This window comes from Anas acuta, chromosome 5 (assembly GCF_963932015.1).
Source record: "Anas acuta chromosome 5, bAnaAcu1.1, whole genome shotgun sequence".
Lineage (NCBI taxonomy): Eukaryota > Metazoa > Chordata > Aves > Anseriformes > Anatidae > Anas > Anas acuta.
Window position 1 is genome coordinate 57536585 of NC_088983.1, and position 23426 is coordinate 57560010.

Below are 23426 nucleotides of genomic sequence, written 5' to 3' on the forward strand. Positions count from 1 at the left end.
AACCAAAGACACATTCACCACAAGGCTTACTCAAAAATCAATAATTGAAAAGTAATATACTCCTTTAGGTTATCAACATCAACGGTCAAATTGTTTTATATTACTTTCATATGCCTCATACACAAAGTATTTAAATGCAATAACCTTCCATCTGGCCTTCTAAATACATCTTGGGTCCATTACCTGCAGCAAGGTACAGAATGAAGACTTTGGCTATCGACTGGGTAGATGAAGATGTAAATCATTTAAATGAACATGTGGAAAACTGGAGGCACTGCCAGAAAAAGTTACTGCTGGATCTCATTTCCAAAGTCTACCAGAAAGCACTAAAAGGAAACTGCACTACAGAAATACTCACGGCTGACTCTGGAAAAAAGTGGCAATATTAATTCTCAGTAAAGCAACACTGAAGCTACACAAGGGTGCAGTTTAGCCCCGTATCTCATCAACTCGTTAGCAAACCAATGAATATAGAAAAATCATGTTTTTTTTTATGCCTTCCTGTGCATGTATTTAAAGATTACGTGGAAAGTTAAGTATTGTTACATTATTTCTTGACGAACTCATCAGTAGGTAATGTGAAGTAACAGCTGCACTCAAGATGTAGAGCTGATACATACTTCTCCATTTCATAACTTTGTTTTTCTAACAGGTCGATGGCTATCGTCCGTAATTTCAAAAATGATTATTTGTATTCTTAGGTACTGAGAAATAGTGCTGGTTTCATACACTGAACATTAACTACTTTCTGAAAGTTCAGGCCCATAAGGCTATTGCAAAAAGCATGCTTACCTTGGCTGTCGTCTTCTAACTCGAGGAAATTCTTAGCAGTGCCTGACAGACCTGTTACTATCCCATGTTTTATCATTTTCTTTAGTTTGACCCTTTTTCCTACAAGAATTGTCAAAATCTAAAATGCTTGAAGTGGAAACAGCCCAAACTAAAATTTCAAGAAAACGAATTAGTAATTGGATTTTATACGTGAAATTCTGCCACGCTATAATTACTTTTGAAAGAAAATCCCCTATTCTTCCTGCAGTTTGGAAAGGTAATGCTCACTTTGGATGTACAAAGTACATAAATGCTTCATGTGAATTATGTACCTTGGCACACTGTTCTAAAAAGACCATTATTATAATTAGCTAAACACATACAGGATTGTTATTGGTAAAACACATGAATTATTCCTACAGTCAGATTAAAGCCTCTAAATGAAAAAAATTCTTCAAAGATTACAAGTTAAATCACCTAGAAAGACGGACACGGAGAATGCTGGACAGGAAGGTGGATGATACACGCAAGGCACCCAGCCTCAGTAAGTTCAGCTACAGTTCATCATATCATACCAGACCCCGCTTCAGTAATCCATTCTTGTGCTCTGCATGGAACAAGGAGCTTTGTAGCAACCTCTTGCGTTAATTTTGCATGAAAACACCATCTGGCCCTAAACAACTATCTAGGCTATGGATCTGTTATAGCCTAGATGTGGTCAACATGATATTGAAAGGTCAAAGAGGGGTCTAATTATACGCCTTGGTACTTAGAGGCCACGGTCACTGGAGCATGAACATAATCACTCAGGCCAAACAAGAGTCATTTATAATTTTAATTATCAGTGAATCAGACATCTCTCAAAGAGTTGTTCCATGTAAAAGAATTATATGATTGTTGCTCAAAATATCTGTCTTGTCTTGTTTGTCTCTAAAATAACCCCTTGAGATAATCTCCGGTAATTTGTTGTTGATATATTTAGAATCCATCAATCTTCTCAACTAATGCATATTAGCATATTTGGAGTATTGTACAATTATGGACCAAAAAAACCCTTGTGTTACAACAGTATTGAGCCTTACAAAAAAATAAAAAAATAAGAATTCCAAACCTGAGAAATATCTGACTATGGCTGACTGAACAATTCCCTTCACTCCATTTCATGCAGCATGTACAGCACACTGCAGTGACATCTTCACAAGTCTTTTGCTTCATTCATGGAACTTGGAGTTGTAACTAAAGGAAACAGAGCTGTAACTAAAGGAAACCCGCTATAGCTGCTAAAAAATAAAAATAAAATAAAATAAAAAAAAAAAAAGCTGTGTTTTGAGAGTCCAGGATGATACAAAAAAAGATATGTCAGCTGTTAAATTGGCCTAAAAAGCTTGCACAACCTCACGGCCTGTCACATAAGCTATTTGCTACGCAAATCATTTTTGTCCCGCCTCAGATGGTCACTAATTCCTCAGGTGTTTGTTGTCAGTGCTTGACATGGGGTTTGATTTAGGCAAGTATGAATGCAGTTCTGCAGATAGAGCACATTCAAATGTGACCTCAGTGCAAGTTCAGCTTTCAACATATCAAGTGCCAGTTGCCGGTAAGTTTTCTGAAGTAGATGTCCTAGGCATTTTACATTCAGCATCCAAAAATAAATAAAAAAATAATAATAAATCAGTGCACTGTTTTGCAGCTCTTCCAGAGCTTCCCCTCCGACCCCTCCACTTTCCCCTCCTATTCATCCAGCACTCACCAGTTCCACTTTCCCACTGGACATTGTCTGTACTCCCCACCTTGCCCCTACCAACAATACCTGGCGAGACAGCAGCTCACAGAGGCCTGGGAGAACGAACAAAGCTGTTACTGGAACCAAAGACGACTGTTGGTTGCTGCTGAAAGCATGGCTGTGTTAGATAACGTTGCTGTAATCATCAGTGAAAGCTTATGAGAAAGCTGTTAATTTAGTGTACGGTACAAGCAGTGGGCACTGAGATAAAACATTCACATTAGGAGATAAAGTATTATTACAAATATATTTATGCAAGTTATAAGGGACATGATTTAGTAGTGCTAAAAATGGTGTACTGTGATTCCTTTAATAAATAAATAATCCACTTGTGCTTCTCCAGGAAAACAAGCAGACAACAATAAAACCCTCAGCGTGTTTCTCTGATGAATAGTGTCATCGCCTGGATAACAGGCTTCAGCCTGTTTTGGTCTTCAGTTAACATTAATGTCACTGTACCTGTCAATCTGTTTTGCATAATTAAAAGCACACGAAATGTCATCAGCACTTTCTTTACATGGTACTTCAGGTACTGCTCCCTTATTTGCGTGAGGAGCACAGTAACAGTAGGAGATGCCCGTAGGAGATGTGTGAGGGGAGCTCGTTCTCAGCCTGTGTCATGGGGACGGCTGGGCTCTTGTCCCTCCAAATAATCTCAGCCGGGTGGTGATGGGGAATGAAGCCACGTGGGATCAGCTCCTGGGGAGCGTCCAGCTGTACCGTCAGCCCAGCTGCCCTCTCGAAGCCCAACTGTCCTCTACACCTGCCCTCTGCCAGGTTTCTGATGTGGCCTGATAGCATCTCAGACAGCATACCGTGTACAGGGTGCAACTGCTCCTGCTCAGTGCCTGTGTTTCTGGCTGCTTGTAGGGCTCTATTTTCCATCAAAAGGTCTCAAGGGCTCCATGGCAACATTAATGTGAAAAAGAACATAGCCTACAGTTCAGCATGTTACATATGCTCACATTTAACTGACTTGAACTTTCATGGAGACTACTGACATGCTTAAAATTTAAGAAAGCAGCTAGCATTTTTGCTGAACCTGGTCTCAATACTCAGCTACAACGGCACCATTTTCCACCACCATACCCATTAAACACTCTGCAACCTCTGAACCCTGGAGCTCCATCACCACCAGGACGGGATAACCTACATGGTGTACTCACCGTGTGGCTGAAGTATGCTCAGACATGCAGAAACTCCCCCGTCCAGTCACCCCATCACCAAACCCCTTGGCCCACCGTACTGTAGGTCAGCTCCCCTCTTGCTCAGACAGCCCCGTCTCCTTCTGGAGGAAAGCAGGAGTCATGGGAGATGATGGGTGCTGAGCCCAGAGCTGACTGGCAGCACAAGTCCCGGTACCCACACCATAGGCACAGCCACGGTGACTCCAAGCACCGTGCACACAGAGTCTGTAAAACAGGCTTTCAATAGTAATAAATGATTAGCATTACAATCTGAATCTCAGGAAAAAGATTTACCTCCCCCAGCGTTTCAGCACTGAATTGAATTTGCAAATCAGAAAAAGAACGCTTAACGCATTTGACCAAGTCTAACGCAAGTCTTGAGCTGCCACTGTCACCAGCCATTTTAAACACACCTCGGCTAACACAGGTTTCTCCCATGTTTATATATGGCTGGATAGAAAAAGAATAGATAGTTGTAGAGTCAAAGCAGCTAGAGTAAAATGCAGAACTAGAATCAAAGACAAAGATAATTATTAAACAGAAAAAGGTAATAAATTGGATCATTTGCTTCCATATTTATGCTTTCAATCGTTAATCAAATCCATTTCCATTTCTAATTTTACAATTTTTCTTTGCTTTTGACCTTTAATAAAATGTTTCAATTGATCAGGGTAATAAAAATGTGAATTATATGAGCTGGCACAGACAAAGAAAGACTGTTGAGTAATCTGTGTTTCAGATATAACAAGGAAAATGCCTGTGATTAAGTATGGGCACAGAGAAATCTGGAAAATAAATCCAAGTATCATATATTTCTTACTTAAGAATTTGACAAAAAGCTTTTTTATTTTATTTTTAACCATGAACCACCAAAATAAAGGGGGAGGGGGGGCGACAGTAACTCATTCTTTTGACATACAAAATCTATTTGCTTATTAATATCATTTTTTAAGGCTAATAACATATTATAACATATATATGTAATATATACATTCATATATAACACATATGTAATAACATATTCTCATCTGTTCTCAAGTTTTGTTTCAACTGATTCTTAAACACTAAGTTGTTTCAATTGTTTCATAAGATAAGCACTTAAAATTGTTTTTTAGGGGTTTTCTAAGCACCAGCACACTCCTATGTCAGCAGGAATGTAATCAGGGCAAGCAGCCTGGCAAAGCCCGCTGACCAGCAATATTATTTGTTTCAGTAGCTTTCCCTTGAATAGCGAGTATTGATTTTCTACATCAGAACTCTTATACAAAGAGCATTAAAAGAGAAATTATATTTTCTATTTTTTTCTCCATCTTATTAAGGAGCACTGCTGAAGACTAACAATAATCATCAGAGATGGAAAATTCTGAGCTGAATAAATCGATCATTTAGGAGTTCTAGGAAAAAAAACATGTGTTTTTTTTTTCCCCCTTCCTTTTTCTTCTCTTTTAGGAGTTCTTACAATGAGGCAATGGCACTTCTGCCAGAAAGAATGTCTTCTTCCTTGGAAGAAGGCAATTAGCTTAAATGCATTTATTCCATTACTATCTGGCCTCGGTTATCTGTGTTCCTCAAAGCATTCCTCACAAAGCTCAGGTAAGCAAAGGCATCATGGAAAAAAAAAAAAAAAAAAGGCAAAAGAAAGTAAAACAAACAAACAAACAAAGCACACAGTGAACGGTACCAGGGGACTGGTGGAAAGAAGAGGCTCTGGGAGAAGAGAACAAGGGGAGATGTGTGCTTAAGAGGCAAAGGATGGAGCTGAGCAAGCACGAGAAGACTGGGAAAGCCAGATAAATGCTGCGGGAAGGTGTTCTTTGGAAGAGATGACAAAGGGGACTATGACTGCCAGAAAGTAAAATTTCAATAGATTCAGCACTTCAAAAGACTTTTCAGTTGTTCTTGCATATGGATATTTTTCTGGAGAAATACATGGCAGCTGGTTTTGCAGGTTTCCTTACTCCTCCCGCAACAGCCATGGACTGACATAATTAGCAGCAGTCATGACAGTCTATGAGGATTTACAGTCCTCAATTAGCAATGCTCTTCAGCATCTCTCAAGGAATAACAGCATCTTTTTTTTTTTTTTTTAATCATACTATGATAATTTCGGTCCACTGTTACATTTACATCACCATATTTTAATTAGAGTCAAGAGATGCACAGCAAAGATTCATCCCCGCTGCAGTCCCAGCATCGGTGCCACCAGTCAGTTGAACCGGGAAGCCCGGAGTAACCCCGCTGAGAATTACTGCAAAAGGATTACTCACAGAGGAGACACGAGGTAACATTCGCCTTGCTCTCTGGCTGTGCTCTTGGGGTTAGGTATGCCCAGTAAGAGACGTGGGGCTCCATAAAGAACAAGCAATGACATTTAACTTCTGGGCTTCTAATCGCAAGGAGGGAATTCAGATTTCAGAGTCCGATGTCTGCAGTGCATGGAGGAACTTGGCATTTCAGAGCAGGATTCAAAACAACCAGCGCACTGAATCCAGACAAAAATCTGAGCTCACAGAACATCCTAAATGCCAAACTAATGCATTTATTCAGCAAGGCAGACAAGCGCCAGCACACAGAGTACTGGACCTTCTCAGGGTAGTCTTCTGCACTTACTCTCCTCACCTAACAAGGCTCAGGTCTGTGTTTCCCAGCTCCAAGGAGAGTGCCTGGCCTCCAGGGTGTACGTAAAGCCACGACAGCTCCTCCTGCCATTCCTCCCACCAGCCCTGTGCTGTTATGCACAAAGGATTGCTGATCTGAAGGAAAAAGCATGGGAAAGAATGAACATAACCGGTCATCCATAAAGACAGGGTAAATTGCCCCTAGGTTCCCAGATTATGATCTCTGTTTCCAAGTCTATCTGGGATAGTTTCTACCCTCGTGGCAATTTTCAGTAAATGCATTAATTGTCTGGAGAGGAGACTCATTCCTAACACTGCCCAGCACACGTACTACCCCACTACCTCAATCCCTCAGCTGCTCTAGCAGGTACACTGTAACATCATCCTCATCCTGCAAGTTCCTGCTTCTCTTTTATAATTACTCGCCTTCATTTTTTTTAATCTTAGAATTCACTCTCTTAAGCACTAACACATTTTAGGTATCATCAGGGAAACCCATGGAGAAAGCCCCCCCTTTGTGCTCGAAGAGCCAACAAGTGACTAGAAACACCACCTAAAAGTGCCACACCGGGGCTCAAAGCCACAAGGAGAGGAATGGGCTGGGGGAATCTGATTAAAGGAGAACGGCTCAGATGAAAACTTCACCCCCAGCTTAACCAAAATCCAACACAAAGTTTGGATTATCACAGTGAGCTGGAGTATCAGCACCAGTTGCTGAAGGCTCTGGACTAATAAGGGAATATTCAAACAAAAAGCATATTAACTCAAAGTGCACATTTTTATTTAATTAGAGGTAAAATAGAAGGAACAGTAATAGGTCAATAATAATGACTTATTACTTCCTTTATGTGGCACATTTACAATAAATGGTAATTTACCATTAGAGAGAGATATTAATTTTTTTTTTCTGCTAAAGAAATTAACATTAGTCATGTTGAGAAAGAGAAGGCTCTCCATTTCCAGCTTGAGGATTTGCATTCAGCAAGGCAGGCTGCGGATATTACAGACCCCATTCCCCCTTTAGCAATGCAGGAAGAATTAAAGCATAACCATGTATGACATCATTCCAGCTGTACGCTGATGGGCTACAGATCGTTTCATCCATGCTATTTGAAAAACATTCCACTTTCCACTCATTAGACTTGCTAAATGGATTCACCTGCCATACCCTTGGAATCATTAAAAAAAGAAAAAAAAATCTTTGGCACGCAAGAGCCTTGCTTTAATTTTATTCTCTTAGTTGATGTACTACTACTTTAAATTCTTAAAAATAACCAAGAACATATTTTTCACTTATTCCATTGGAAAAGAAAATCTACATTTCCTGCTTTTGCTCTTGCTCTAGGCTTATTTCAAAGTTTCTGATTAGCTATCTCCAGAAAACACATACAGCATGACTTCCTAGACAAAACTCGTCATTACAGCGGGGCTGTATTGTGCCTTAGTATTTTTAAGTAGCTGCCTGTTAGCCTGTTGCACAGAAAGGGGGATTGGTTTACCAATCTGAAGTCTATTTCGGGTAATTTTCTTACTTATTTGACATGAAAATAGAGAGCTGCTACTTAACACTCCTTCCAATCACAGGAAAATATCACACAATTTGTGCACTCATTATGGCTGCACTCTTAAGTTCAGACTCATTTAAAAGCTTCGACTCTTCAGGTGGGATTTTCAAAGCTGCCTCTAGGTCATTAATTTCTAATTGGACACCCCAACCCTCTAGGCTAGCTTTGAAAAACTCATCCTAAATTATCAATATTCTACTTCCTAATAACCTGGTCTGCAATGCAGCCACCAGGACAAAACATTTTGCAATTGGAGGGAGACTGCTGTGAACATGGGAGAGAAAAGGAAGGAATTGTATTCTGCAGTTTTAATAACAATATTATTTCCCATTTCTGCCCTGAGGAGTGAAAGGGACCAGACAGATAATGGAGGGAGGAAGAGGGAATCTTTAAAAACAAACAAAATGGGAACCCAAACTTCATCCCTCCCTTGAAAACAGAACAGATTGAACAGCAATGTGCATGGCTTGGGTGTACATTTAAAGTAAGTTTAAAACAAAATGATAAAAATAAATAAATCAGTTTAAGAGGACATTGAGATACCATATAATAAGACAAAGCAACATATTTGATAAAAATAAAATAAATAAAGTTCCATTACAAATGAAACCCCACATTTTTGAAATACAGAAGATGGGAATTTAAAAAAGTAAGTTAAATATCAATAATTAACCCTATTGGGCTAAGTATGTTCTAAGTAATAGTTACATGTAAGATTAGAAGATTTCATTCAGGATACACATCAGCCTGAGCGACCTACTGAATTGGAGACAACGAATTACATTGCGTCTAAGGCAACAGTAGGAAAAAATGCAGTGAAACATTTGAGAATACTCACCAATTCAAGATTGTAAATAATTTGAAACATACCTCTCCAAACACACCAGGAAAGGGGAGGAGAGCACTGATCTATGCCATTCCTACATTAATTAGCAGGCATTCAAACAATCAAGTTGTCTAGTAGGTGGGGAAAAAAATCAAAACCCTAAACCCACTCTCATGTAGGATTTTAATTATTAGTTTCTTTCTTGGAGTTTCCTAAATTCTGGAACAGCTGTAGAACTCAGTCATTACTTTGTGGAGTCCTTGCAAAGTAAATATCCGTAACCATCTCAAAGGAGAAAAAGGACTCCATTTGTTTTAATATGTCATATTAAAACCACAAATCTTTGTTTTGAAATCCAGGTTATTCAGTATAATCAGAAGGAAGCCGTATGGTTCAGCCTATTTGTTTTATCTGTCGCTCTGAGACTTGACACAGCTTAGAGTACTGTAGTTCTTATCACAAAAGCCTTGATCCTGAAAACACTAATTACACATTGGCATTCACATGCTAGGTAGCGCGCTCTGTTTGATGTTACACTGGGCATCAGAGCACGAAGAACAGCAATACTGGCAAGGTAAGAGATAGGAACAAGCGTGGCTACAAAACACATTTCAGAATGCAAACTGAACAGCTGCATAGGGAAAACGTACACATGCACACTTAAGGGTACAGGATACTCAGTGCAATGGTCCCAGTTACTGTATTTTCAAATGTTTAGCCTACAGCTTATTTTAAGTGACAAAGCAAAAGACTTCCCTGCAGCAGCTCATAATAAGCATCAGTGCAAGTTACTGGAGAAATACAACTCTTGGTAAACTTTGTATAGCTGACAGGTTCAGATTTTCTAGTATCTCCTTTGCCTCTGCCTCGCACAAGTAACCTGGTGACAAGGATTATGCACGCAAAAACAAAAACAAACAAAAAAATAATGTCTTCATTTTTTTTTATAAACACCTTTTTTTTTTTTTGGTAATAGGTGGATCAAATACAATCAAGATATTAGTAAAATACTCTACTACTAATACTGCTCAGAAGCTGGCTTACAAGTCAACATACGATGCCTGGGAAGTCACACCATTATAAATTTCAAATATTTCAAAATGCTTTAAGTAGTTACATTTGAAATACAAAATCTAGGAGAAACATTTGTCACTGTTGTTTTATAACTCCATTCATATGCATTAGGGGAAATTTTGCATAGTGAAGGAGTTCAGGCTATGCAGTGAAGAGACAGTGTAAAGTGAACAGGTGAAATTCCTGAGTAAGGTCACCATCTGGATTTTACCTGCGCACAATTCTCTTTGTGGCTTTGTCCAAAGAGTTAGTTCAGATTCAATTAATTCTATATTCTCTGTTTCGAGCTGTGGCAGCCCAGTAACACCACAACTGACCATATTGGGACATTCTTTGAATACTTAATAAGGTTTTCATTTTATGAAACCTTAATGAGGTTTTCATTTCTAGTATATCGATAGCTGGTGACATCCTTGCTTTTCCTTAAAAGGTACTCTTGCCATAATATGTATAAAACTCTACAGCTGCATCCAAGACCAGTAACATGTACGTGCATATATTCATACGTATGTCATATTTCCTGGTGCTGCTTTCCTGAGCAGCAGACTATTGTACATTGAGAAGGTGGTGGTCTGTGTGGCAGCTCACCTGAGCAGTGCCCGGCCTGTGCCGCACTGTCTGTACAGCCAGACCTTCAGGCTGAGATGTGCCCCGCATACCCCTGAGCCACAGGATAAACTTTGCTGGCTCAGGGTAGCAAAGGAGCAGCTCCCACTGGCACCAGTGATTGCACCACCTGCATGGCCTTGCCTGTATCTCAAAGTGCAGCAAGAATTTCACACGTGAACACCCTTTCTGTTTGACATTAGGAATGATGAACAGAGTTGTCTCCTTGTTGGACAAGCCTGCAACAGCTTCAATGGCCAAAACGGGGTAACCCTTTCTACAGACAGGTCCGTGTGGTGTGCAGCATGGGGGTCAGTCCCATTGGACACCGTACAGCTCAGGGCTCCCTGTATGGAAAGGGATGTACGATCATCTATGCTATTCACTCTTTCTTTTTGCTGTTAGCTCCAATAAGTAACATTTCAGATGACACTTTACAGAGTCTGAGTGCCTTTCCTACTGGGATCATAACAGATCAGCACCTCCTGGTACAAAACAGTCTCAAAATACATTTTTTTCTAGCAAATACAGGACTACTCTGCACTTCTCATGCCCCTGTATTAAATGTACTCGACCTTTGTATGACCAAGTAGTCTTTACATGGATAGTGTACAAGTATCAAGAGAATACTTTGAGTGCATCCAACCACCAGGAAATTCTCAGTATCTGCCATTCTTCACTTCTCACTAACACACTTCTGCGCGCAGCTGTACAAGTTCGCATTTCTCATCAGTATTTCCCACATTTATACTAGTTGCCACTTCTTAAATATTAGGATAGCCTTTCAAAGTTTTATGACAATTTGGAGGACAGGAGGGAAAATTAAGCAACTAGTTAAAAACTGAGAATTAAAGTGAGATATTTCATTATTATTACTTGCCTTGAAAGACTAAATGGACTCACATAATATGGAATTAAATTATTATTTTCAATTAAGGTAGATACACTGCTGCAGCCCCACAGACCTCAGGATGCTTTAAAGAAAATGAGGTAGGCGTTTCACAGGAGAAAAACGCATTGTGCATCAGTGATAAGAGAGGTAACACCGTGACTCCTTCTCTGCTGCTGTTCACACACTGAAGTCCAGGGTCTACCGAAGAGCAGAGGACTCAGAAGAGGGCTCTCTGCATGCATCTGCTTCTCACTCCCAACTGGTTTCCCCCCACGGTGTGCCAAACCACCCCAAGAAGCTCTCCCGTGAATCTATACAATTTTCCACAGAGATAAATAGGCAATTGAAATCTAAAGGCCCATGACCACACACATTTTGTATACAAAATGCTGTAATCTTGTAATCAATACACGATTTAACACGAAGCTAGTACAGCCCTTGGGGGAGGGGGGCTGTGCTGTGAATACTTAGTTAGGGTGACAAGGCTTGCTGCTGTCTTTCTGCTTCATGGAAATGAACGGGACTTTAATGTTACTGCTCAACAATGCTATCTGATGGTCACAGCGTCTTGGAGTCATCAAAAGCAACTATAGAAAAAAGCAGTTAAGGTAACGCTTGAAAACAGAACATAAGCATACCTGGTTGGTTCAGAAACCCACGTCCTATGGCTCAAAAGGGAATTTGCTGCCACACTTATCGCAGCACTGACAGCAATTTTTGAGAAGTCATAGCAAGCTAGGAGAGACAGCCTGCCCCCCTTCACCCTTTAAAAAAAAAAAAAAAAAAGCACACAAAACAACCACCAACATCACAGCATTGCTTTGCAGAACTAGAAAGACGGGCGTACTCCTGATCATTTCTGTTATGAAAGTGTCATTATGTAGGAACAACGTTTATCGGCTTTCAGGCTTGAAAAGAGCTTAGGAAAGAAGCAGGATAGCATCTACTGAATACCATTGATTCACAGAAACTATTTCAAATTTAATTATATCAGTAACGTACTCTTTCCATCTGATAAAGTTACATTCACCTAATTGAGGATTTTTTTTAAGTGAAATTTCCAATACTAACATTGTTTTTACATTTAATTAGACAATAAGGAATTAAAAGCCAGAAACAAAGAGTGAAATTACCTTGAAATCATTACACATCTAGAAATCCCATATTTAAACAAGCTGTTACCCTTGTCCTTGCTGCTCACGACCAGCGGTGGAGACAGAGCAGTGAAATACACAGATCATGGCTCTAGCACTGTACAGCAATTAATGTGAACCACGGTTTTAATTCAAATACAGAAATTGTCTCCTGTGGCAATAGGAGGGTTGCTATTTTGGTTTTAGTTAGCATTTTCATTTGTGATTAGGACTACGGTGTGAAAAAAATGTACTGTGATCTTTACAGATGGTAACAATTTGGGATAAACAGCAAAATGCATGAGATTACAAAATTTGAAGAAACTAGGTAAATTAGAAACACATGCGAAGTTAATACATGTGGCAAATATAATCCCAAGTACAGATGGAAGAAGCAAGTGAACAACACAGAAAGCAAGCTAACTATCAAGGAACAACATTTCCTGATGAGCTCTTCCAAGCCCTGTTAGCTAGGTTAAAGAGCTTTCTTGGTGCTGGCCGTCCTACCTCCTGCTGCAGGCTGCTGCCTTCTAGCAGGAGAGGCAAAAGAAGTGATGTGCCTGTTCTTCAGTTTCCAGTTCCGAGCCAGGCCCATTATCATGTAAACCACTATTGATTTCAGTTCACTTTAATACCCTGGACTGAACTGTGGTGGTGAAGGGCTCCAATTCATAACTCCTGTCAGATTTAGCTGCCACAGTGAAATCCACAGAGGTTGTGAATAAGAGACCTTAGAAATCATTTCAAAGTGAAACATGATTCAAATAGGCAGGTACAATTTGAGGATATATACACCAAATCACAAGGTAAATTATCAACTAGCTCTTCTTCTACAATGGACAGAGACAGTTTAATTGAATGGATACCACAATGAACTACAAGCTCAGACAGTGAGTTATGAAACCACTGCCTGAGTGGCAGGGGAGACACACAACTGAGGCAGTCAGCAACAACACAAACACCTTCCATGTTTTGGACACTCATTCTGGACTCTGTGTTACAACAAAGCAGGCCTTCAGGGAATTAATTCTCCCCTTGAGAATTACAAGAATCTACAAGAATCCCCTTGTAACCTCACAGCACACCCTGGGTGGGCAAGATTACCAAAAGCAGTACTGCTAAGAAATCTGTGACATGCAAACATCGCACAAGCTACTTGTGGATCCTTTGGCATCTTGCCTTTTTGTGCTTTTGCTTCCCAAGCCTACATCTGTTCAGACCATAATCTTCTATTTATACCCACCCTCCAAACTGCAATGGTTCAGTTCCTTAGCTGAGGCCAAGCGTTTAACAACCAAAACAACACAGCAATTCACAAACATATAAAAGTCTTAAGATTCATTTGTCCAGATTTAAATGTCTGCACTATACAAGCCCACTTATGGATTAAATGAATCATAGTACAGATTTATTCTGTCTTTCTACAGACAGAAGCCCACAGTCTAGACATCTAGCCCAGAGGTAGCTATTTATCTAACTACTGACATCTTCAATATAAGATTAACTCTACCTCAAGTCACTATAAGAATAACTACAAGTAAAGGAAAAAAGAATAAGGACATTAGATTAACTCTAAAAAATATTTCTTTTGTATATAAAGATTCCCCTATCTCGGATTTTTTTTACAAGGATTAGGCAGAAGCTTCTAGCAGATGTCCTATGGGTGAAGTTCTGCTCAGGCAGGAGGAGTTGATGATTTAGCAGACTTTCTCCATCAGGAAGTCGTACTGCCATTACTGCCTCAAACAGTAAGAGCAGTCAGTGTATGGTGCCTCTTGGCATCCAGAAATACTTCTTCAAGCACATGACTAACCACAAACAGCCTAAAATTCCTCCTGTGCCCAGACTACCACTGTGATTTAAAATACTCAATCAAGACTAAAATAATACAATTCAATCAAAAGGAGACAAGAGGCAGTCATAATCTCCCTGTGTTTGCATTTACTTCTGCAACATTTTACACAGACTAAATTTTGGCAGGCAAGCATTGCTGTCATATACACAGAAATACTTGTATGAAACAAATGTGTCCAAGCACTTTCTGCATGCCATTGTGCGTGTGTAAGGTTTGGAAATGCAAGCTGTAGTTCCCATATACATACAGGAAACCCAGGAGCACGCCCAATTCATAGCCCTGGGGAACCTGGCGGTTCACAGGGGCAGTATCAGAAGATGAGATATTTACAGTGACAAACTGGCACCACTGAGGCAAATACTAATGAGGCAGCGTCGAGGCAGGGCCCACGGGGCTCAGGATCTTCTACGGATATTTTAAGAGAAATCTATGATCTTTAGTATCAAAAGCCACTGAAAGATCACTAAGAATTAAAATTGACAATGTGCCAGAATCCACCTACTATAAAACAGAAGGTCACTACAAATCCTCATTAAAGCTGTCTTACTGCTTTGACCTGATTGAAATTTTTCAAACAGTTTATTATTACCATGAAGGCAAGGGCTGTAGTTGCCCTGCCACAACCTTTCTCCAGGACCTTTGCTAGAAAAGGTGGATCTGAAACAAGGTGGAAATCTGAGAAATTGCCTGTGGACAGCAAAAGGCTGCTTAATCAACTGCTCCAATCGCCAGCAAAGAAGAAACTCTTACAGATGCCAACGAGGTGTTAATGATAGATATTATAAAAGGGAACTGCTACAGTCTGTCTTCCAAGGACTGCTACAAAAGCCTTGCTGGCAAAAGATCAAGAAAACAGCTTGCAAGTGCAGGACCATATCTATAATAACAGTACAATGTGACAGGTTTAAAATCCATGAGCTGTGCTGAAGTACATAGTTCAGAATCCCAATGACCCAGCTGGAACTGAAGTTGTTGAAAGCCTTGCTATCTGACCACCACAAGAAAAGATCCAAAAGCATCTCACATCTCCTCACCACTACACCTTACACTGGGAACAGCAGCAGCCCAGATCGCTTGCCCATAATCAGTTGACTTCCACCACCACGCCTGGAAGACTTCAGCCGATAATAATAATAGCAATAATTAGCCATAGCAGGAAGGTAACAGCAAAACCACAAACCAAAAATGCCAAGGCCACCACAGATGCTTAAAACAACAGGACGTGCTAGCAGCTGGGTGTGCAAAAGAGGCAATGGCAATGTCACCTGAGTGTCTCTGGACTCGGAGGAAATACTTTAGCAGGCAACGTGGCCATCTACTTACAAAAGTACAGTGATTGTCTCCCAGCTCTATTCCTCTTGTTGTCTCTTCACTTGTGGTTCTTTGGTTCTTTTTGCTCACCACACTTGTTTTGGTTTTCCTTCTCCCCTGCAAAGGCAGAAAGACCTTTAGTTTAAAGTTGTTTATAAATCTGATTTAAGAGAAAAACGTAACAGAAGTCCCTTTTAGCATAGAGTTTACATCTCCTTTGCAGTACAATATACTCGGTATCAACCAAACGTTTACACAAAAGCATCTAAATGCAAGAAAAGAAGGAAAATACATATAGCTACAGATATGTAGCCACTCTATGTCCAGAGCTTTGTTTTGTTTGGTTTTTAAACTTTATAGTTGCTAATTCAGCTATAAAATAAAGTAGCTCTCTCTAGGTCAAAAGCCAGAAAATAGAACTGGATGTGTTACCAGTTACTCATTCAGTTCCAGTAGTGTGTCATTCCCCCTTCAAAGGCCCAGTGAAACAATCAAGTAAAAAATCTCCCTGGCATCTAACACCCTCCCAAACTGTAAGGAGAGCAAAGGAGCAGCATTTCATTAGTGCCCTCTGGGTTAAGTTTGAGAAGGATTAGCATTTGTGCAAATCTTTGGCAATCGAACATTGCTGCTTTCGAACACTGTCGTTGTGAGTGCTTTGTGGTCTACAAGTTAATGCAATGAGTTTTAATTTTCCTCTTTTTGACCTAAAAGATCTTCAGTTTAACTACATCTGACTCGGATGAAAACTCTTCATTAGCCTCATGTGAGCGCGTTGAGAAACTGGTTAACTGACAAACCTTTCTGTCCTGGGTACCATATCATTCTTTTTTCTTAGATATTGTGGTTTAGGGTGGGTGACAGGTATCCCACTTCTGTTTTGCCTTTCGCATTATCTGATTCTGTCTTTTCTAACAATGGTTTTGCTGGTTCCAGACTGGAGTGAGCAAGCTGCTGCTTAGTAGCATTTCAGTTGAGCCAAGGTTAGACCAAATTTGATCTCACTAGATATTTTCTTTCAGAAACGGTAGATGTATTATCAAATATTTGTAACAGAAAGTGGCTGTATGTCCTATAGGAAAGCTATTGGGAAAGGAGCATGTGCTCAGACTCAAATCCTGAGCAATGAAGTAGGCAGAGTGTTCTGAAGTCCTGAAAGGAGAAACAGTGATTCCTGGAAGAGGTGGCGTGACAACAAATGTTATTAGAGAAATGAGAAACTGTGCTTGGGCCAATAGTGCCATGTTACTAACTTTGTGTCTCTTTGTTGCAAGGCTCACACCAGAAATTGACACAAACAGAAAAGCAAAGAATAAGTATCACCAGGTATCTCCTCAATCCTGACTCAAACAGAAAGCAAACCGCTACCTTGTCCTCTGCAACAACATATATTTACAATCTGGTCCACAGAGGAAAACATTTCACCTTCCCCTTCAAAAACATACAATCCTTATTTGGGATATAAAAAGCAGACAAGATATTACCACACCATTGATTATGCTACCAGACGGTGTTCATATGCCAGGACTACAATATGAGAAAACATTTTCATTAAAAAAAAAAAAAGTAACAGTGAAGAAAAATGCATTCTGGTAGAATTTCTGTCATTCTTGCATGAATATATGTATGTTTTCATAAGCAAGATAAAGAAGATCTGGTTATGTTGTCCGTAGGCAAAATATATTTTCATTTGTCCATAAATTGCAAGCCAAACTTGAGCACAGACATTGCTTGCCTGGAAGCTTACCAAATACATATTTCTTGAAGTAGCAAAGTACATCAATAATATTTCTCCAAGTCTTTTATTTCTCACTTGCTAGTGATTACTTTACTTACTCTGCATCACCACTTCATCTTTGTAAAGATGCACGCAGACCCAAAGCAAGCACAGCATTTGAGCACATGTGGAACTTCAGCACCAGAAAATTCAGCTGAGTTGTTTGTGTATTTGCTCAAATATAATCATCATTCCAATTTCTGAGATCAGACATAAGCAACAGTAACACTGCAAGCAAGGCAACATCGAGCACATCTCACCTGTTCATTGCAACTGAGACCAATGGTTCTGGCTGCCCCTGTCATCTCCTGACTGCTTTTGCAAGTAGCTAAACATCCTCATTTGTGTAGAATCACAAGGTAAATCCCCAAACATCCCCATTAAGGGGGGAAAAGTCACTTCCCTTCTCGTAGAAAATAATACAGCACTGAGACTACACAACAAACAGCAGGAACATTTTGCTATAACATTAAAAGAAATGCTATTAGGAGCGTCTATAGCTGTGTGAATGAAATGCTGAAGCCTAAATGCTTAAAATGAACAAAGAAGCAAAGGAACCACCATAAGAGACGTGATCAATTCAATGCTCTCCCTCCCACAACACCCATTTGTGGTATATGATACTGTATTTGCAAAATAAACAAAACCAAAACCACCTGACCTGGGCAATTAAATGGCACCCTAACTACAGTGAAAATCTCATTGTAACCTTAACATTTAAATGCTGACTTCTATTTAAAGCACAGGAGTTTGTCTCTTACTTTCAAGAACACTCAGGCATGACTAGCCAGGTTCTATGGTGCTTCACAACTGAAGGAGATGGCTTCTGTTAGCTCAAAAAGCCTCAAATAAAGAAAACTCATATGTACAGAAGAATAAAAACAGCTGATAAAGAATATTCTGTCTCAAAGCTCATGCCACGCAGCAGCAAGAACCACAAGATGGTGATAACAGGTATTGTCAACCTCAGGTCAAGGATACTTGCTATATGCTCTGTCAATACACTGTTAACCATGATTGATTTGGTCCAGTGACAGATGATCTATTATGCACTCATACTCCAACCCTACTAAATCAAAGATAGTTTGTCTAGCAGAACAAAATGACACAAAATAGGAGCAAGTACAAAGACAGAATAGTAGCTTTCTCTTCATCCAACTTCTCCTCCTACAAGAGGAGGAAACCAACACACAGCAAAAGCTTCAGCAAAATGCTAATTTAAATCTTTCTAGTGAACGTAGGGGAGGAGATTAATATTCTAAATTAAAACACACATTGACAGAAGAGAAGCAGTAAGAAGTCCTAGTGAAATGTCAGTCGCAAATAGACTAAAAACAAAGAACAGAGGGAGAGAAGTGAACTTCAGAGTCAAGCTGTGTAGATGTATTTACATAAACCCTTGGGGTGAGCCTGGTTCCATTCCCTCATTGTCATCAGCTACTGTATACAGGGGAGAGGGGGAAATCAATCCCCTCAGAGCACCAATTAGCATAGCTTACATGCTTTTATGCCACTGCCTGGGACAAACTTGCAGCTTCCGCTCGATTCCCTTTCATATTCTTTCCTCATTTGATGCAGATACCTTCCTACAGACAAGATGTCTGGAGACAGGATCTTCTTGATACCTGCACTCTAACACCGCTATTCTAAAGCTAAAGACTGCTGAGTGCCTAATGCCATCGCAATCCACCAGCTTATAAGAAAAGTGAGTGTGTTTACCATTCGCTCTTAATATCCTGATACTTGTGATATCAGTAGCCCAGTTGCACTGAGATGGGTAGAAGTGTGACAGGCAAAACCAACAAAGGATGGCACAGACACCTGCAGCGTGCAGATAGAGCATGGTCCCTGATCAGAAGTGAGGAGGGACTAGAGGGATGTGCCACCATTGACCTACCTCTGAGCTGGCCTGTCCTTGGCAAATCAACCAATACCTTTCACAGCTGCACAAATCCATTTCTGGCTGTACTGAAGAACCTGATTGCTATGCAGGGGTGTGGAGAGTTATTAAATAAGATCTCCCCCTCGGGCCTTTTTCTTTTAAAGGTCTACATGGCATGGGCCAAAACTAATTTTCTCATCCAACCACTTCTAGTGAGAACAGCTCAGCCACATAGAGGAGCTGCAGAATATTTGACAAGGACAAAACTCCTTGGAGAACACTGAAAAATTCACCTGGAGGTTGTGTTCATCCCCCTCTCCATTTAATATGGGGCAGAAATAAGTGGGCCACCCTGCATCACAGAGTAAATATATTACTGTTTTACATTATCTTGTGCAAGTACAGTATATATGAATTCAACTCATTTTTACCACAGGTAAGTAGCCTGAAGACACTTTGGTGTTTCCTCGGTTTTATTATTCTATTCCTTTAGAGTATACATACATAGCCTTCTTTTTTAATAAAGTATATGGGAGATGTGTATAAAATTTCTCCTCAAGCTTTGCAAAGCATCATCAAAGCAAAGGAAGAAAAAAAGCCCACCAGAGTAGTAGTGATGGTGACCTATTTCACTTATGTGCAGCTGGCAGAATCAAATTTACTTCAGCTTTAAAGGCATTGCTGATTTGAAAAATTTAATACGGACTTTCTTCCTTCTATTAATACAGACCATTAATAAGTAACACTTACAGACTGCTTCCAGCCTTCACAGCATCTTCAATATGCAAAACTCGATATTCTTACATGGGCTGTACTACAGAAAACCTCTCAAGAAATACACATGGATCAGACCTTCAGCTTGCACGAGCCCACACCCCTCTGGGGGTTTAAGGAAACTGTTTCAACTTAACCTCATTGAAGAAATGTCCCACAGCTTTAAAATGTATTTATTTCCATACTGTGACTGACACCCTGCATACCAACTTTAATCTAGGTATTTATCCCATTTTATGCATCACTGAATTAAACTTAATAGTACCCATGTGAGAGGAAAAAGAATTGTTCTCAATTTATAGACAAAGTGTAAGGGAATTAAGTGCTTGCTCCAGCTTACACATGAACTCAGGACCAGAGCAGAAATAAAGCTTGCATTTCCTGACAATGAATCCAGCATCTGACCAACAAGCCCCCATCCTCTACTTAAAAATAAATCAGACATTGATTTTGACCATACAGGGACACATCTTGAGCTGGTCCAAGTGAGCACAGCTATTCCGATACCAGCACAGTTATGCTCCACCTCATTTGTTTCTCTGAGCCAGAGTTTTATTTACATGAAAGACAACTAAATGCATGACAAATAGAAAGTTTAAGCAAATTCAAGTTATATGGTCAACAAACAATCTAAAATTTTATCTCATTACCAATGAAGCTCCCCACCAAAAAAAAAAAAAAAAAGTTTAAATGTGAATAGTTTAGTGCCAATGTCTATTTTAAATAGTTGATTTTAAATCTACCCTGCCTCCCCTCAGGCAGTTAAATTAGGCTTATGAGAATATCTGGGGATGTACTTGTCTCTTATTACCATAAGAAGAGTGACCCCCCTGGCTGGATGATTTCTAAAGAAATCACATGGTGGTGCTATCGTTTACCCATGGTTAATAACTCTGTTGTGCCTCAGAGGCAGAGAGAAGAAAAGTCTCATACTGATTAAAGCAAGATCTAAGAATGATACCTACTGTCAACTTTAACAATGCAAAAAAAAGAAATGAATATATAAACATATTTATTTATTCAAATATGTTCACTTTACAAAGAGAAGACCAGATCATGCTTCACTCAATGGAGAACATTCATAGCCTGTAATTTGTTTGTGTCCTATTTCCTGTAACAGGCAGGGAGAGAAATGAGAAAATACATCAAGAAAGTTTAGAGGCTGAGTACCATACAAATGGAGAATGTCCATCTGAGCTCCTTGCCTCCTAATCAGCACTTCAGCCCCAAACTACCGAGACTTCATCTGAATTTGTTGACTGTGGTAGAGCCATACCTTACCCTCAAATGTGTCATTTTAAGGAAAGGCTTACGTCACAGCTGTACTGTTTAAAATCCAGGAACAAAAAACTGTCACAACAAAAGCCACTTGGAAGTAGGCCACTTCTTCCAAAAAACATTTTAGTAATACTTGATGGATGAATTATGACCAATACACAAACCATGCCCCAGTCCATCTGTGTGCCCCAGCCCTACTTCACCAAAAGTCATACCTGAGAAATAAACCTAATTTGTTGTGTTTTATGCATTTGGGAACAATTACGGTCAATCTTTTGGAGGCTTCAAAGCATAATTAGCAAGCCGGGCTCACCTGGGCGCCTCAGCGCTGCCGGGGGGGGCCTGGGGCCGGCGGTTCCCGGCGCTCAGGCGCCACCTTGCGGCGGCCGCGGGGTCCCCCGGCGGCCTCCGTGTGCCAAAGGAAGCCTCGGGGGCCCTCGGCCGAAGCGTTCCCAAATAAATAACGAAATAAAACCTTGTCCCCAACACGTAAATAAATGATTAAACCTTCAGTGGAGATTACGGTCCGGGAAAATGAAACCTCTTTCCTCACCGTTGTGAAGGGGCAGGGGAAGGCCGCGCTCATGGTGGTGGCCGTGCTGGGCGCCAAGGCCGAGGCCTGCAGCCTCTCCTTCCTCGCCAAGCGGCACATCCAGGGGTTGATTAGAAAGCTTTTGATGTGCCTGTGGAAAAGAAAACATACACAAATAAATGTGTCTCTATGTCCGAGGACAAAGATCTCTACTCCGAGCTGATATTGCCTCTATAGCCCCAATATGCAGGTTTTTTTTTGCTAGTTCTCTGAAAGTATTCGGTCATTGCATCAGTTAAAGTGTCCAACAAAACACTGGACAAGAACCAAAGCTGTTGGGGCACAAGCCGCTGTCTTTTTGTCATGTTGACTACTGCACATTTCTGGTCTCCACAACTACGGTAAAACAGTAAATTTAGAGAAGATCACAGAATCACAGAATTTCTAGGTTGGAAGAGACCTCAGGATCATCGAGTCCAACCTCTGACCTAATGCTAACAGTCCCCACTAAACCATATCCCTAAGCTCTACATCTAAACATCTTTTAAAGACTTCCAGGGATGGTGACTCCACCACCTCCCTGGGCAGCCTGTTCCAGTGTCTAACAACCCTTTCGGTAAAGAAGTTCTTCCTAACATCCAACCTAAAACTCCCCTGGCGCAACTTAAGCCCATTCCCCCTTGTCCTGTCACCAGGCACGTGGGAGAACAGGCCAACCCCCACCTCTCTACAGCCTCCTTTAAGGTATCTGTAGAGAGCGATAAGGTCGCCCCTGAGCCTCCTCTTCCCCAGGCTGAACAAGCCCAGCTCCCTCAGCCGCTCCTTGTAGGACTTGTTCTCCAGGCCCCTCACCAGCTTCGTCGCCCTTCTCTGGACCCGCTCAAGCACCTCGATGTCCTTCTTGTAGCGAGGGGCCCAAAACTGAACACAGTACTCGAGGTGCGGCCTCACCAGAGCCGAATACAGGGGGACGATCACCTCCCTAGCCCTGCTGGTCACACTGTTTCTTATGCAAGCCAGGATGCCGTTGGCCTTCTTGGCCACCTGAGCACACTGCTGGCTCATATTCAGCCGACTATCAACCATCACCCCCAGGTCTTTCTCTGCCAGGCAGCTCTCCAACCACTCCTCTCCCAGCCTGTAGCTCTGCTTGGGGTTATTGTGCCCCAGGTGCAGGACCCGGCACTTGGCCTTGTTGAACTTCATGCAGTTGGCCTCAGCCCATCGGTGCAGCCTAACCAGATCCTCCTGCAGAGCTTTCCTACCCTTGAGTGGATCGACACACTCGCCTAGCTTGGTGTCATCTGCAAACTTACTGAGGGTGCACTCAATGCCTTCGTCCAGATCATCGATGAAGATATTAAAGAGGACCGGCCCCAGTACCGAGCCCTGGGGGACGCCACTAGTGACTGGCCTCCAACTGGACTTGGCTCCATTTACCACAACTCTTTGGGCCCAGCTATCCAGCCAGTTTCTAACCCAACGAAGCGTGCGCCAGTCCAAGCCAAGAGCAGCCAGTTTCTTGAGGAGAATGCTGTGGGAGATGGTGTCAAAAGACTTGC

At 40.9% G+C, this 23426-nt stretch overlaps 1 long non-coding RNA gene across 1 annotated transcript in view; it reads right to left on the reverse strand.

Moving 5' to 3' along the window:
- Positions 1 to 23426, reverse strand: part of LOC137857886 (uncharacterized) — an 83414-nt gene that overhangs the window by 53218 nt on the left and 6770 nt on the right. Inside the window, exons 2-3 of the long non-coding RNA XR_011097351.1 lie at positions 21886 to 22015; positions 15634 to 15738 (exon numbers count right to left, since the gene is read on the reverse strand). This is a non-coding gene — a long non-coding RNA (uncharacterized lncRNA). The remainder of the gene's footprint in view (positions 1 to 15633; positions 15739 to 21885; positions 22016 to 23426) is intronic.